Source organism: Calliopsis andreniformis, chromosome 1 (assembly GCF_051401765.1).
Source record: "Calliopsis andreniformis isolate RMS-2024a chromosome 1, iyCalAndr_principal, whole genome shotgun sequence".
NCBI lineage: Eukaryota > Metazoa > Arthropoda > Insecta > Hymenoptera > Andrenidae > Calliopsis > Calliopsis andreniformis.
Window position 1 is genome coordinate 2,314,715 of NC_135062.1, and position 15,948 is coordinate 2,330,662.

Below are 15,948 nucleotides of genomic sequence, written 5' to 3' on the forward strand. Positions count from 1 at the left end.
TTATAAAATAACATAATTAAATTCTCATGTCGCAATCACAATATCAAAGCTACTGTGTTTGTTTTTCAAATAAGTGTACTTTCATTGATTGAGCATTTTAGATAGACTACATAACCAAGAACAAGGGAAGAAAATAATAGAAGATGTTGGAGCTATGTTAGATAATAAGTACGATTTATCATTGTTGACTTCAGAATTGACTATTTTTGTAAGGAAAGGTATTATGTAGAAAATTTACAACTTTTGGAATTATGAAAAAAAGATAATCTTGTGCAATAAAAAATGAATTTTGAATTTGGTGTTTGTAAACAGGTATGTGCAAAAACAGACTTTATAAAATGATACAATTAAATTCTCACATTGCAATCACAATATCAAAGCCAATGTGTTTGTTTTTCAAATAAATTCACTTTCATTGTTTGAGTATTTTAAATAGATTATGTAACCAAGAGCAAGGGAAGAAGATAACATAAGATGTTGGAGTTGTAAATGCAGTGTTTCATCACGGAAAGAATGTACACGAGAGCTATTATATATATATGTTATGAGTCAGGATTTCTACCTTGTTATATGTTGACAATGCCATTGTAACTGAAGAAAAGTGGCTCAGAGGTGTAAAGAACATTTATATATATTTTTTGGAAGGTTGTTCGAAGTGAAAGAGTTGCATGTTGTAATAGCGTATGTAATAAATATGGCACTATGAAATTTATTACGAGGTAACATATTAGAAATTATTAAGTCAAAGTATGATTGCATTAAATATCTATATAAATAAATCATCGCAACAAATTTATGTATAGTATGTCCAGTTTAAATGTCTACACACAGTTAATTCTCTAGGTATTAAGAATACAAAAAAATGTTTCATATAAAAGTGGTATGGCACTAAGGGGCAAATAAAGTGATAACAATAATTTTACCTTTAGATGACCTTGGAGAGACCTGTAAAGATTACATTTGAATTTTTAAATGGATTTATTTATTCTGCCGCGACGTCTGTTAAAAATTTCATGAGCGTCATCCTGCTCGATCAAAATCGGATGTGATGACGGTAAAATATAATTTGTTGTGCTTTATTGCTACTGGTACTAAATAGTTTTTATATTTGTAGGCAAAAAAAATTGTTCAGCGCATTATAAACATTGGGAATGTGAATAAGCAAAAAAGTGACCGACATGCTTGATCTGAGGACGAGGAAGCTAATGTTTTAGCAGTCATTGAAATTAATCCCAAAACATCTGCTCGTACAATTGCTTTTAATGCTGGATTGTCTAAATAAACCAGCGATATTATATTAAAGAAGCACAAATCTAAACCATTTAGGTCTACTATGGTACATAAAATTTTATCACGCGATTATGATTCTCGCATCGAGTTTGCATTATGGATACCGGAAAAAATTGGTAATGATCCGATGTTTATCTGTTATCTCCTGGTAATAGGCGAATGCATGTTTTACACCAAAGGCATTACATCTACACAATTTATTAAGGCTGCTACAGACTATGCATGGTTCGTGAATTGCGTCGTATGCGTTGTGGGCAAGTAGTCTGTATACACCGATGCGTTCGCATTAGTGCGTGGTGTTTCGTCTCTGAGGCGGAAAACTTGACAAACTCAAAGAAATTTCATTGTTGCGCAAACAGTGACGCATAGTATGAAAGCACCAGTTCGCTATTCGTTATTGTTCGTCGTCCTGTATATGCTTCGGTGTCGAGTCGTAGAGCGTCATTAGTTTTGTATATTCGTCCGTAGTAGAAACATCAACTTTATAATAGAATGGGTCGATGAAGAGAGTATATATTTCATAGAAAAAAAGAAAAATTATTGATCTTTAAGGGATGCATCTCATAAGGATAAAAAGAATAGAAATAAAGTAGTAGACGCATGGAAAAATATTGCAGAAGAGACATCAGTAATCAGAATGCATAAAATATTTGCTATCACGAAGTCAAATAATCTTTTTTTTCTAGAAAATTCATTTTTTCTTTGCCACTATTATCGGTGAACAAAATCCATTCGTGTCAAAACATCTACGTAGAATGAACGAATGCTCTGCTGGCCAGCACGAGTTAACATATCATGAATCACGGACTGCGAATTACGCATAGAGTATAATGTCAATTCGTCGCATCGACAAATATGTACGAATTGATGTAGCACGAATCATGAACCACGCATAGTCTGTAGTGGTCTTTAGAATGTGGTCTCAGACGAATCTTCATTGGACCTTTGAAAGGAGTAATCAATATTAAAACTCAGTAATGGTGCGGTGTGGAATATTTAATCGAAAATAAATGGTCCATATTTTATTCATGGAATACTCAATGGACAAAAATATATTTACAGTTTTTGCAAACTCACGTAAATAACATTCTAGATAACAAGATACTAATCGAAGAAAGAAATGTCTGGTTCCAGTACAATAGTGCATCTCAACATTATATGTCAGGAGTCACAAACTGGTTGAATGAAAATTTCAAGAATAAGTGGATAGGGTACGATAGATCAATACCATGGTTACCATGATCACCAGATTGTTCGCCATGTAATTTTTTTCTATGGGGGTATCTAAAATAAATTGTGTTTCAAACTCCAGTTGAAAGTATAACAGAATCGCGCAAAAAAAATTAACGAGTGTGCAAAAATGACACATGAAATGCTAATAAATGTAGAAAAAGAATTCGCAGTTAAGTTTCAGAAATATATTATCAATAATAGGGAACATATAAAGAGATCCCCCCCCTTCCCCTCTCACCTAATCGGCACTTCTTAAAGCCACCCTGATGTACAAAGTCCGACCGAGCAACCTCCTCGTGGTGTACATCGGGTAACGCTAATGCCGGCGGCATGTTAACTTGAACAGTTAATAACTTAACAATGATTTACGCAAAATACATGTGCAGGTGGTGTTTTGAAAACATTTCGATGTTAGGTACAAGAATATTGTATGAAAAATATAGGGTTCTCTTTAAAAATTCAAATATAACTTTTTCAGAACTCTACAAAGTCGTTTCAAGGCCAAGTCATTGTCATCATCTTGTTTAATTCTTAATGCCATACCACTTGTACCTCAAACATTTTCTTGTAATTTAGATCTAATTTTTCAATTTGTATATGACTCCGAAAAATGGGGGTCCAGTTCGTCATTTCCTTTTGCAAGATATACTTCTTCCGAAAATCTGTGCATCTGAAATATCGTGACAAATGCCAACAGATACATAAATATATAATAAGTTCTCGCAATGAGTACGCATATGGAAACATGTAATAAAGAAAAATTATTATATATGGTCATTATTTAATCAGATTCTGCTGATGTTCAGTAATATGTGTTCAAAGTAAAGCAAAAATCGACAAATTCACAGCCATGAAATCTAAGCATTTTTAGCTAATTTAGAGATTGTTCTGAGCGAAATCATGACCAGCGCGGGCTAGATTGAACCTTCCTCTATCGAATGAGCCCTTTTCCAGCTCAAAACCTTCCAATATAAGGACGTAAAGCGTCAGCGCGATTTGGCAGTGCTTTTTGCCAGGTTAGAGATAAAACAGAGTAAAAAACTGACAAGTTTAGTTCCGCTTGAACACACCAGGCAGCGCCTAATCAGGAGGCCCGTGCTGCCCTGAGTTGGCACGCGAGTTTCGAGAATTTGACGCACTACTACACATGCAACTATACGAGCTGCATGTTTCGTTCATGTCCCACAAGAAGTCCCATGAAAAGTCATTCCGAGTGACATTGTAAGGTTCGAACAGAAAGTGAGCTCGGCGGTTCGGCACTGCTTTGGAAAGATTCGGAAAGAAGCTTGAAACGCTTAGGTCCAAGTCACCGGCAAGCGTAACAAGGCACAAGCAGCCTTTTTGATATTATAGATATTTTCACGTTTCGACTCGGAAGGAGATTATTCGGTGAGATCTTCAAAAATTTTTATGAAATTTTGAGGGATGAGTTTAAAGATCAAACGATGACATTCTCTGTGTATTTTGTATGAAAAATTAAATTAAAACAAGTTTATGTACAAGCTGATACAATCGAGAAAGAGCGATTCTACATGCAATAATAAACTAAAAATAAAGAATATAAATTGTTTATAATATTTATATGTTCTTAGGTCTGGGTTAGGTCTGGGTTAGGTCTGGATATATACAAAATAAAAGGAGACATTGCTAAAAATACATTAATTTAATATGTTTACTTTTTAATTATAATAATTTATAATTAAATTTTCCCCCCCGTTCCCGCTTCTTCCCCCCAGGCCAGGATCGCAGTTGCTTCCGCGACCCCGACTGCGGCTTCTCCCATACCTCCACTTGCGGATTTTCTTTTTAAAGTCCCAAAATTATAGTATGAAAAATAGACACATGTTATTCACGAAATTTACTTCGTTCTTAAACAAAAAATGAATAGATAAATTACTGAGCGCTTTAGCATAAGATCGCCTATGATCTGCGTATCTTTTGTCGTCATGTCTCCTCTAAAGCTTCCACCGACTCCGGCGTCGGCGTCGGAGTCGGCGTTGGTGTGGACGTCGGCGTCGGCGTCGGCGTCGGCGCTAGCTTTAGAGGAGGCATGACGACAAAACGTACGTAGATCATAGGCGATCTATGCTAAAGCGCTAAGTAATTTATCTATTCATTTTTTGTTCAAGAACGAAGTAAATTTCGTGAATAACATGTGTCTATTTTTCATATTACAGTTCTGGGATTTTAAAAAGAAAGTCCGTAAATGGAAGTATGGGAGAAGCCGCGGTCGGGGTCGCAGCGGCAACCGAGATTCTGATGATTATTATAAATATATTAAATTAATGTATTTTTAGCAACGTCTCCTCTTATTTTGTATATACCCAGAGCTAACCCTGACCTAACCCAGACCAAACCGGAAGGAAAAACGAATAGGAAATAATTCGCCACGTATACAACGAGATAACTAAAATTCGTTTACTGTTATTGTTTGTAAGTAAATTAATATGAAATCATCATGAACTTGCTTTAATTGTTTTTTAAAGGCTGGTATCAAGAACGTAGAAAGTGTAAAACTTGTAAGTATATCATCTTTTACATTCAAGTTACATAAACTCGAAAAGTAATTTTTATTAAACTGATTTAGTTTTGCAGATAAAGCAGAGTTTCCACTCGAAATATTTTACGAATGACTCGTGCCGCTCAATGTCGCTTGCGGGCGACTTGGGCCAAACCATAATAGCGTTTTAGAAACGCGAGAGTAAGATTTGACATTTGCCTTCTCTCTCGTCTTTCCGAAGCTATCCGAAGTGATTCGAAGGGTCGAATGCACGTACATACGGCTCGTGCAGTAGTGTGTATAATGGAGGGGGAATCACAGTGTGGCTCCATCTCGCATTCATTAGCCAGCCACATGTCTGTGGATAATATTATTTCTGTAAAGAAAACTGTAACGGCAGATACCGACCAAGAAATCTCGAAAAGTCACGTGACTACCCTAAGCCCTTAAGTTATAAAATGAAATATATTACTGCACGGCGCGTATACACGACAGACCAAATATCACGCTTGTTTTTGATAATATTAAAAAATATTTAAAATACAAGTTGAATGGTTTCAAGGGATACATAATTTGACATTATTACCTGTTTCGTAAGTGAATGTGTAGAAGGAACCTTCTGTAATAGCAATAAGAATAACTGGTAAAATATTAATTATTTATTAGGAAATCTGTCCTGTTTCGAACTTTTGCGTCTTTTGCGTAAAACGTCCTATTTTAACTTTTATTAATTATTATAATCATTTTTTTAAAATGCTTATAAGCTAATAAAAAATTTTTATTCTGGTAAAATTAAATCCTTCTTTTGAGAATGATATCAATATTTGTCTGGTCTATGAGAGTTAAGATCCTATGTCAGCGTGCAATAAAGCGCACGCCGTTTGTATTTGTCTGAATCATAAAAAATTTTTAAAAACTTATCTCCTTTATACGAATAGGTACCTATTGGTGGAAGCTAGTTTTAAAGAAAATGCAAAATTGAAGAAACGGCGATACTTTGAAGAAAAAGTAACAATTTTGACGAAAAATGTTTGTGTTGTAACAAGAATTTAATTGTAAATGATCATTCAATTTATGAGGAAAATATTTATGTAGACGCATGCAAAACAACAAATAAATCGATTGACTAGTTTTAAAATTATTCTGTACGTCTATTTCGAAAATGTAGTTTCGAGATAAATGCGTTTAATGTTTTGGGTATTGGCCATTCCACGTCAACTCGATCACTTTTGTATCTCGATATCGGGAATTTTAATGATATTAAAATATATTGTAGTACATGCACAATTAGGAGGAGGGGTTAAGTCATCATTTTGATAGTTTTGAATTTATTTAAGAAATACAAGCCCACAAAGTTTACAGTTTTTGCCTGTTTTTTGGAATTACCTTCATGTTTGAACTTATGTTTTCCATAGTATTAAAGGTACTAAATTTAGCTTTTTTTCTATTAATGTTGAAGGATGAATATGTCTGAATAAATTCTTTTTATATTTCAGAACAGATTTATTCAATTAAAAAAAAAAATATTTTTGTTTTGCAAATATAAACTTCGATTCAAGTATTGGAAAATTTGAAAAAAGTATGTCCGTATTCTTTGGTCTTTCTCTTTTTAATTCCAATTTCTTAATTTGCAGACACTCAAGAATAATAATTTCAAGAATTCATGAAGAATAATTGTAATACTAATACATGAGCAATACTTTTACTTGTACCTTTTTTACGCTTTTATATGTTATACATATAAAATTTTAGAAAACCATATCTACAAAGGATAGATGTTGGCATACAACATCTTTTATCAACATGTGGTAAGTACAATATTTGTTACATGACTTAGATGTTTCGTTATTATTATTCTGATGTTAATTATTTAATGAGAATATATTTATACTGTATAGATATCGACATGTCAGCGAGTTCTTGAATGCAAGGTGCTGCGGATCTGTGTATGAAAGCGATGATTCGAAAACATTTAATATAATGCAGTAAAGTGGTGATTGAAATTCACATTCACAAAAAATGAAAGTACATTAGACATAAATTCAGATTTAGTAAAAGATAATTACTGTTATAAGGGCTTCACCTCCAATTTTGATGATTTTCAAATATGTTATAAAGAGCGTTATATACTTAATAATAATAAAAAAAAAGACCGTTATATTGAACAACTTTTTCTTTTGGAAAAAATGTGCGGACGGCATTAATTTCCGAGATATTTGCAAAAAACTATCGTTACTACTACATTGTATTCTGTTTATACGTGCACTCACCAAACACATTATCTTTGGGGAAGTTTAACGTTTTGAAGTGTGGGCCGAGAAGGGGCTCTGAACCCTCACCCTGCAAAAGAGCCTAATCCATGCTAATTCTGATCCGTCTTTCTTTTACTGTTAGAATATTAAAATGTACGAAAACATTATCGAAGATATGGAATGAACATTTCGTTGAAATTCAACAAGCTGCCTGCTGGCTGCAGCGACGTGTTCATAGAAACAGTAGATAAGTGGTGCCATCGGCCTCACACATATGCTGCCGTGGATGTGCACGTACAGGCTGAAGTCACCGCGGTAGTAACAATAGTTCTTTGCATATATCTCGGAAATTAAAACCGTCCGCCTATTTTTCGACAGTGGCACCTTTATTACAGGCAATTATTATATGGCTATTAATCGACAATAAACCGTATCTGCATTTGTTAACTTTTATACGTGTAAGTACATTTATATGTATATAAATGTATTTGCATATATATTCATACATATATTTGTGTGTGTATTTTCGTAATAAATATTGTCTGTGATCCGTAGGAATTCAAATTGTCAAAAGATTTCCAGTTTAATACACTCATCTTTAACAACAGATTTCTAGTTCTAAACGCAGATTTCAATAGTAGTTGTTTAATTCATTTCAAAGTACATAGTTCAAGCTTTAAACTGGTTTTTCGTTCATCAAAATCGGATGATTTTTAACCAATTCATAGCAGTTTTAGGATAAAGTAAATTTCACGATAGTCATGTCCAACTTTTCCAGGCAAATACTCCACTACGAGATGATTCGTTCCAGATTCCAGTTTTCAGTTTTTTCCTTGAAACTTAAGTTATCGGGGTTCAACAATACTATATCAACTGTTTAGTCAAAATGTAAGTGCCAATGCAATATACTGTTATTGTAATAGAGTATTACTAATAAATAATTGTTTAATTACACAAAAACTATAGTTCCGCATAGTTTAATGTATTACGTTGTTGTTACTGTAGCCGCATTATTAAATGTAGAATAAATCGTTGTGTTTTAAACATAATTATATATTTTCCATTCTAGGTCTAGTGCTTAAAATTAAACTTCTCATGATTGATTACATTCTTCATGCGTTATTGATTACATGCTTCACTTTTCGTATTGGTAATCCTTAAAGAAGCCTCGTTATCCTGTACTGTATCTTATTCATGTTAATTAAATTTTTCCCAAAATATAGCATTGCTTAGATTATTTGACTAATATACTAATTAAACTAATGTTTATTCAGAATATTTTCTCAAACTTCAATTTTTACATTTCTGAAGTTGTTTCTCGAATCTCGTCAATGAAAATACAATCTATTGCTTTTTCAGTCTATATGAAAACAGAAACGTGTGTGTTCTACGTATCGTATCGCACGCCTGCCACACCATATGGTTTTCGGCCGGATCCTTTTTCAAGAGAAATAGATTGTCCCAGTAGAAAACAGCAATAGCGATTTATCACACATAGTCAGCACGTGCTCTACCTTTTACCTAAGCTTAATTGATTCTCATTCACGTACCTATTGAAGAAGTCATTTAGAAATCGATAAAAACTTGTTAACACTCGTTAGGGCATCTGATGTTGCTCATCAAAAATCAATTTCAATCTTTGTTAAGAGCAGTGAGTATTAACGTTACATCAGAAAATATAAGAAACAAAATCAATTCGCTTAAAGATTGATAGAAATAAGCAAATACTGTCGATTCCATTTTAACAGTACAACGCATGTATACGATTTTTTCTTCTCAGAACCTGTTTTAGTATTGTTCTGTAGTAAGATAAAACTCTATGCAATAGAGTTTGAAAACTGTTTTTTTCAGTTCTGCCTTTTATGTCAGTTTTTCTCTCGGACAAATAAGTTGATAATATGAGATAAAATGGATTTTAAAAGCTTTATAAAAGTTAAATCGTAAGACACAACAAAATGTATTAGAACTTTCTTATTCTATTGCTGCTTTTCAATATGTCTGTAAAATGACAGAATTCTGTGACTATTAATTTAGCATACAGACATAATAACTTTAAGGCACTATTCCTATAAAATGGAAGCAGACCAGACATTATGTTACACAACATTTACTGTTTCATTTGAGCTATACTATAATTCTTTAAAATATTATTACTTACGTATATTGTTTACATCCTATATATTACTCATTTGTTGCAATAATGTTTAAGCCATTAATATAGTTAAAGAATGGATCTTGTGGAATATAGCTATCCTAGCGATAACATCTACAATGTTTTTCCGAACTTTCATCGGGCCACTGAATCCTAATCCTGAGTCATCCTTACCCTATGAACAGTTTGTCATTCATACCCCATGCCTTCGATGTCATCCTCATCACCATGTCCTAAATCCTTTATCCCTTTTTCTATTCCCCACTAAAAGTAAAAGGCCCAATCTACATCCATTCCCCTTTTAAAAGTAAAAGGCCCAGTCTACATCCTATCAGGACAGATTGAGTTTAGAAAAGTCTTGGAGCAGTTGCAACAAACGTTGTAAATCTTTAACAAAACTGTAGTTCATCTATATCTCTTGTGTCCATTATACTTGCTCTAAATGACAATATTACCTTTTTTTTCGCAAAATCGTGATATTTAATTTATGTCACTCTTATAGACAAAGATCGATATTAATTTCGAATAGTAATGTCTTCAACAATATCAAGTAACATGACATAGACTTATCGACTGATGTAATACATATTGGCAAGCATAAGGAAAATACATTTGTTTTCGATTAATGAATCTTAATTATTGAAAAATAGGTTTCCTTTTTTAATATTCCAGTACTCCAGAGATAGTTCTTTATTGCCTCGTTGGTATTCGTTATCCTAAAATCTTCTGTACTACGGCGGGGCAACACCTTGCGGCTCCTTTCGTCATGCACCCAGTCGCTCGTTGGCACAAGGCACGTGCCAAAGGTTCTTTCTTAACAGGGGTAGATCCCACTGCAAGATGGTGATCTTTAATTGTCTTAGAACGATTCGCTCTAAGGCATAACCGTTACATTCCACTAATTTTCCTCCATTTTATATTTTTTTACTCTACATTTATATCATACATTAGGTATAATTTCCCTGTTAAATAATTGTATATATCTTTTCTACTAAATTTTAATTTTCTGATCTTATAAATAACCGTATAAATCTATCAGACCATTCAACGTAGGTGGAAAAATTTTAAATTAAAAGGTTATTGTGCTGCAATAAACAACTTCATCTTCATACAACTTTTCGTGTCCGCAAAAGTAGCAATGATATTAAAAAATGTAAAGTAAACAAAGCACCCTGTATAACGGGGTAAAGTAAAATTGAGATATTAATGTAATATGTTATTTACTTATGGGCGATTGAGCAATATAGTATGATTGAGCAAAACTTGTTATTTAATTTTTGATTCGTACCTTTTAAGTAGTAATATTTAAAGAAAAATTATTCTTAACTGTGAAATTGATCGAATTTATTGATTAATTATTATATAGACTGATAGTGATAGAGAATATTGTATGTACATATTTGCTTCTGATTTATCGACCTACATAAATACATACACATATTAGATATTTTCTTATTTTTTATCTTATTCTTTTTCAGTTAATATGTCAAACATGTATATTATATTCCGTAACGTCCATTATAAAAGCATCTGTCGCGTATGGAAGTGAAACAGCAGAACTGGAAGTTAGTCGTGTTATTCCACCAGAATCAGACAAAGGTCAAAAAATCATAAATTGGAAACAAATTTTTACCATGAAATATAATATTATCTAGTAATTGGTACGTGTTTTCTATTTTTAACATTTTCACACGCAGAAAAATTTTCTTGTATTTCAGATTTGTATTTATGTTAAAATCGTATACTATACATATACCATTTCTCTGTATTCATTTTTAATCTGTTTACATTAAAATTCGTGTATCTTATTCGTAACCTTTCGCAGTTAACGTATCGGAAAAGAAATTATATGTATGTAATTAACGCTTTTGCAATAGAATCTTGATTTTTTCATTTTTTCTTGTTAGAAAATTTAAAAATCACGTAATGATAATATAGTGAAAGTAACTAATATTGACTGAGAATTCTTATAATGTAGAAAATAAATATACTTGAAAGTCATGTGTAAAAATAATACATGCTATTAGATGTGAATATTTAATCATTTTATAAATATTCTATTTTCTTATATTTAAGAATTGATTTAGGAACGATAGTTAAGAACTATTCGAAACAGTAATTAAGATAATGCAGATTACTAACAAAAAATATAAATTGGTATTTTATATTATTGGTATTTTATTAAAAAATAAGTAAAATTTCAATAAAATGGTTTCAATAAACTTGAAATAGAAGTACGAAGATCGTAATAGAGAGGGTATACCTATAAGCAAAGGATGCAAAGAATCAAATTTCATACATGTCAGTCAAAATACACGTAAAATAAAACAACAAGACAGAAATAGGGATATTTAAAGCAAAATATATGTAATTTGATTTATTGGAAGATTATTCACAATATGTTGAAAGAAATTATGATGAGCACATTGCTCAAAATAGGCCATATAACATCACGAAGATTAGAGGAAGCGATTATAAAAGAAAGCAATTTTAATTGAGGAATTAACTTTAATATATTTAGTAAATTTAAATAATTTTATTTATAATAAAAATAATTTTGTGTGTATTTTGATTGTGTTAAAATACTGAAACTTACTATTGTATGAACAAATATTTAATTATACTTTAGTTAAAGTAACATATTTCGTTATGGATACAATAAATATTTATAATTATAAGAAACTTAATAAGGTACTGTCAAATATACGTTAGAAGGAACATTACTAATCTCCCGGTTTATACGTACATATATTGCATATAAACATGTATACATGTACGTATATGTTTAGAATTTAGTGAACATATGATTTTAACTCTTAGATATTGAATGAGTAATGAAAATTACTTTTCATTTACTGTTATTCTCATTTGGAAAATTAGTGCAATACTGACCGAATCTGTTTTGGACACAGTTTAACACCACTCTTGTTATATTGTTCTTTTATGACTAGAATGGGTTCGTGAGTCACCATTATATTTATTAACTGCTACAAGTATATATTAATTTTAAATTAGAGAGAATATTGTCACAAGAAACAAGTTTAAACGATACTAATACTTATTTCTCGGTTACTATATGTACATGCGATTATATTATAAGAAATTTTTATATAGAACAGTAGTGTGACACCATATATGTATAAAACTGTAGGGATCATCGGAACTGCGTACTAAAGCTAAGATGGAAGGATGGAGATATATGGAAAGTATATAACTTCATCTCTTTTATGTCCGTTTGAGCATAATGTTTATGCGTTGTGGAGGGACAGATATATATGGGAAATATATAGCTCCATCTCTTTTATGTTTTTTGGAACGTAATGCGCATGCGTCAGCAAGATGACAAAAAGAGATAGAGATATACAGAATGTCCCATAACTAGTGGTACAAATGGAAAGCCAGTTTCTACCTGAGACAATAAGTCGAAAATATGGAATAAACTTTTTCGATATCGTGCTTCCTTTTCGAGAAAATTGAGTTTGAATTGTGGTCGAGTGCAAGCGTTGGGAGTACAGTTTTGGGTATTTGAAGGTTACACAAGAAATACTTACTAATTTAAGTGGCTGTCTTTACGTTACGGTAGAAGCATTCTTCCCTTTTCCAGCTTGCCCCTCAAACGTCTAAAACTTCTTGTACTCGGACAAAATTCAAAGTCAATTTCCTCGAAGATGAAGCATAATCTCAAAAATCTACATTTTCGTTTTAGTTTTCCATGGAGAATCACCCCTTGTCCGCCTGTATCATCAGTTCTGAGAGACCCTGTATATCTGTATTTTAATATTGACTTCACTGGCTTCTCATTTAAAATATACCCAATACCCCATATAGTCTTATACATACATGTATGTGTGAAAGAAACTTATTTATCAAGGGACCTCTAACATCGCGTCGCCGCACTCTCCATCTCAGACTACCTAGTTTCAAGTATAACTGAGGATTCCTTACTACTCATTGTAACAGTAAGTATTCTAATTCATTTATTACTGTCTACGTGGATTTTCGTAACAGAGAACTACTTTATTATGTTATCTTTGGCGATTAATATGATTCTGTTTTAGTGTTTCGTTGTTCATAAACCTAAAAAAAGATATTTAGAAACCTGAAAAAAGAAATAGTTAGAATCAAAAATTTCAAAATGCGACTAATAAAATAAAAAATTAACCTTTTAAATTAACCTAATTTTTAATTAATAAAATTAATTAATTTTTAATTAATAAAATTAAAAATTAAAAATAAAATTAAAAATTTTAAATAAATAATTAAAATTCCTCATAGTACACGGTCGGTATCGTAGCATCTATACAGGATCTTTCATGAGATGTGGGACCCACTTCGGGAATTGATTGTATGCTTAAAAATAATAGCACTATTATTTTTTCAAAGTCATTTCTTCACGAGAATATAAGGTCATCGATATTTTTTTGAATGGCATCCTATAATTTGTTTTGCAATATTCTTGTAGAGCGTGGAAAGACAAATCGAACAACCTCATAAACTATACAGTTCTAATGATTCAATCTCAAGAAATCTCCATTTTACTTACATGAGCCGAAGTTATAATACATCTGTTCGAAGTGGTGACTATTCGCGTTAACACAATAATTAAATCTCCTTATTATCGATTTCTGTATATTTTCTAACTCCTGTGATATTATTGAAGCACATCTTGCAATCATCGTTTGCCTCTTATTCTCTGGTGTTGTAGCTTTATTAAAATAGGCAATATTTTAAAATATAAATTTCCCAAAATTGAATGATTAGAACAATATGGGTTATGAAGTTATTCGATTTGTAAAAAATTATACAGTGCTATTTAATGATCTTAAATTCTCATAAAAAAAAAATGATCTTGGAAAATAGTACTACCATTACACGTTCCCCTTCAGACAGTGCAACTTTATTTTGAAGAACTTTTTCATAGAATTATAAATGATGAAAATATTTTCCCGTTTGAATGCTCCACCCTATATACTCTTAGGTTCAAATCAAATCCACGAAAATTTTGTTAAGAGTTTTTTCATGAAACTATAAATAAGGGCGATATTCAGCTGTCTTATTTAAATGCCCCACTCTATGTAACATTATTTAAGTCAGTATGAATTTGCACTAATGTTATAAATTATTTATAATGCATACATTTAAAGTATTTTGTTTATTACATTCTTATTTATGTTTCAATATTATTAGGTATTTACATACACTCATGGCATTATGTACAAAGTTGTTCTTCTCAGAAAGTGATGAATCAAAGATTTATTTTCGAGATCATTCTTATCTTCTTAAATAATCTTCATGTATGTTTCAATACAAATTACTAAAGACGAATATAATAACCTTCGCTTTTTAAGTTTCGCTAGAGATCTCTGATTAACGTAACATAAGTTCTTCATAATGAAAGGACTTTAAACCAACAGGTATTCCTTTTTCCGTTATCTAAGTCAACAGGTATTGCTGCCCTTTTAGAAACGCTCAGCTTCTGTATATGCGAACAAAGATAAGACTTGACCGGAAGGTAAGAAGGAAAAGGTGATTGCGACAGTAGTGGTGGTGACAGCGGCGGGCGTTTCTGCAGGGTAAAGTGGAATTGCCGAAGAAGAGGAGAGGGTAGGTAGAGGAACCCGAATAGGCCACCAGGTGCATCTAAAGAATGGACGTGAAACGAGGTGGGAACCATATGTTGATGGGCTGAAGGACGCTGTGGCACGCGCCACACTCAAACTCGAGTCTCTACATCGCGAGGATCGCGGACTCTTCGCTATTATTGCTGTTGTAACATAATGACACAATCTTCGCGTACGGTGCATTCGTGACAAAGTGATCCAAGGTGTTTATAATTGGACTTTTCTTACATAGATTTTGGTACAACTGTATGAAAAAGTGAATGAAAATCCATCATAAATGATGATTAGTTGAGAAGTGCTGGTATTGCTATAAGTACCAACACTACATTTGAAGTACTATGCATTTTGACTGTTCACATTCAAAAGTGGAGGAATTTAATGGACCTTCTTGTTTTATATTCTCTGCAGAGATTAAAACTTAAGTGAAATAGAATCGTGTTGCTAAATTTCTATATTGTATTATTATTTTAAATTTAATAAGATTGAGTAAACTTTGTTACATATTGTATAGAAATATTTCAACAAATTAAAACTACTTTAGAATTGTTTGCTTATGGTATACTTTTTGCATCAATTTTTATAAAAAATTTCCTCAGGTATAGACTTGGGTTTAAAAGTAATAAAAAAATATGTTTATACATCCGTAATTCGTTTGACTTAGTAATTCTTCAAATTGATATTACTTTTTGCTTGTATCGCAAGTGTTATCATTTCCAAGCTTTACAATGAACTAAAAAAATTACTGAAATTAACAACCAAACATAGCTCTAACTTATGGCAAATTAATATCAAAATAAATTTGGAAAGCAAGAAAATCTAAGTTACAAAACTTAAAGTAAAGCAAAAAATTCAAGTGTTGAAAAAGTTCCACTTTCGGGGTGAAATTGAAGTGTTTGAACG

The 15,948-nt window shown here is 32.0% G+C and overlaps 1 long non-coding RNA gene across 1 annotated transcript; it reads left to right on the top strand.

Annotated features, from left to right (window-relative positions):
• The first annotated feature begins 442 nt into the window (after positions 1–442).
• LOC143177147 (uncharacterized) lies at positions 443–2,688 on the top strand. Its single transcript, XR_013001541.1, has 3 exons — positions 443–1,054; positions 1,115–1,406; positions 2,353–2,688. It is a non-coding gene; the product is annotated as an uncharacterized LOC143177147 (long non-coding RNA).
• The last annotated feature ends 13,260 nt before the right edge of the window (positions 2,689–15,948 follow it).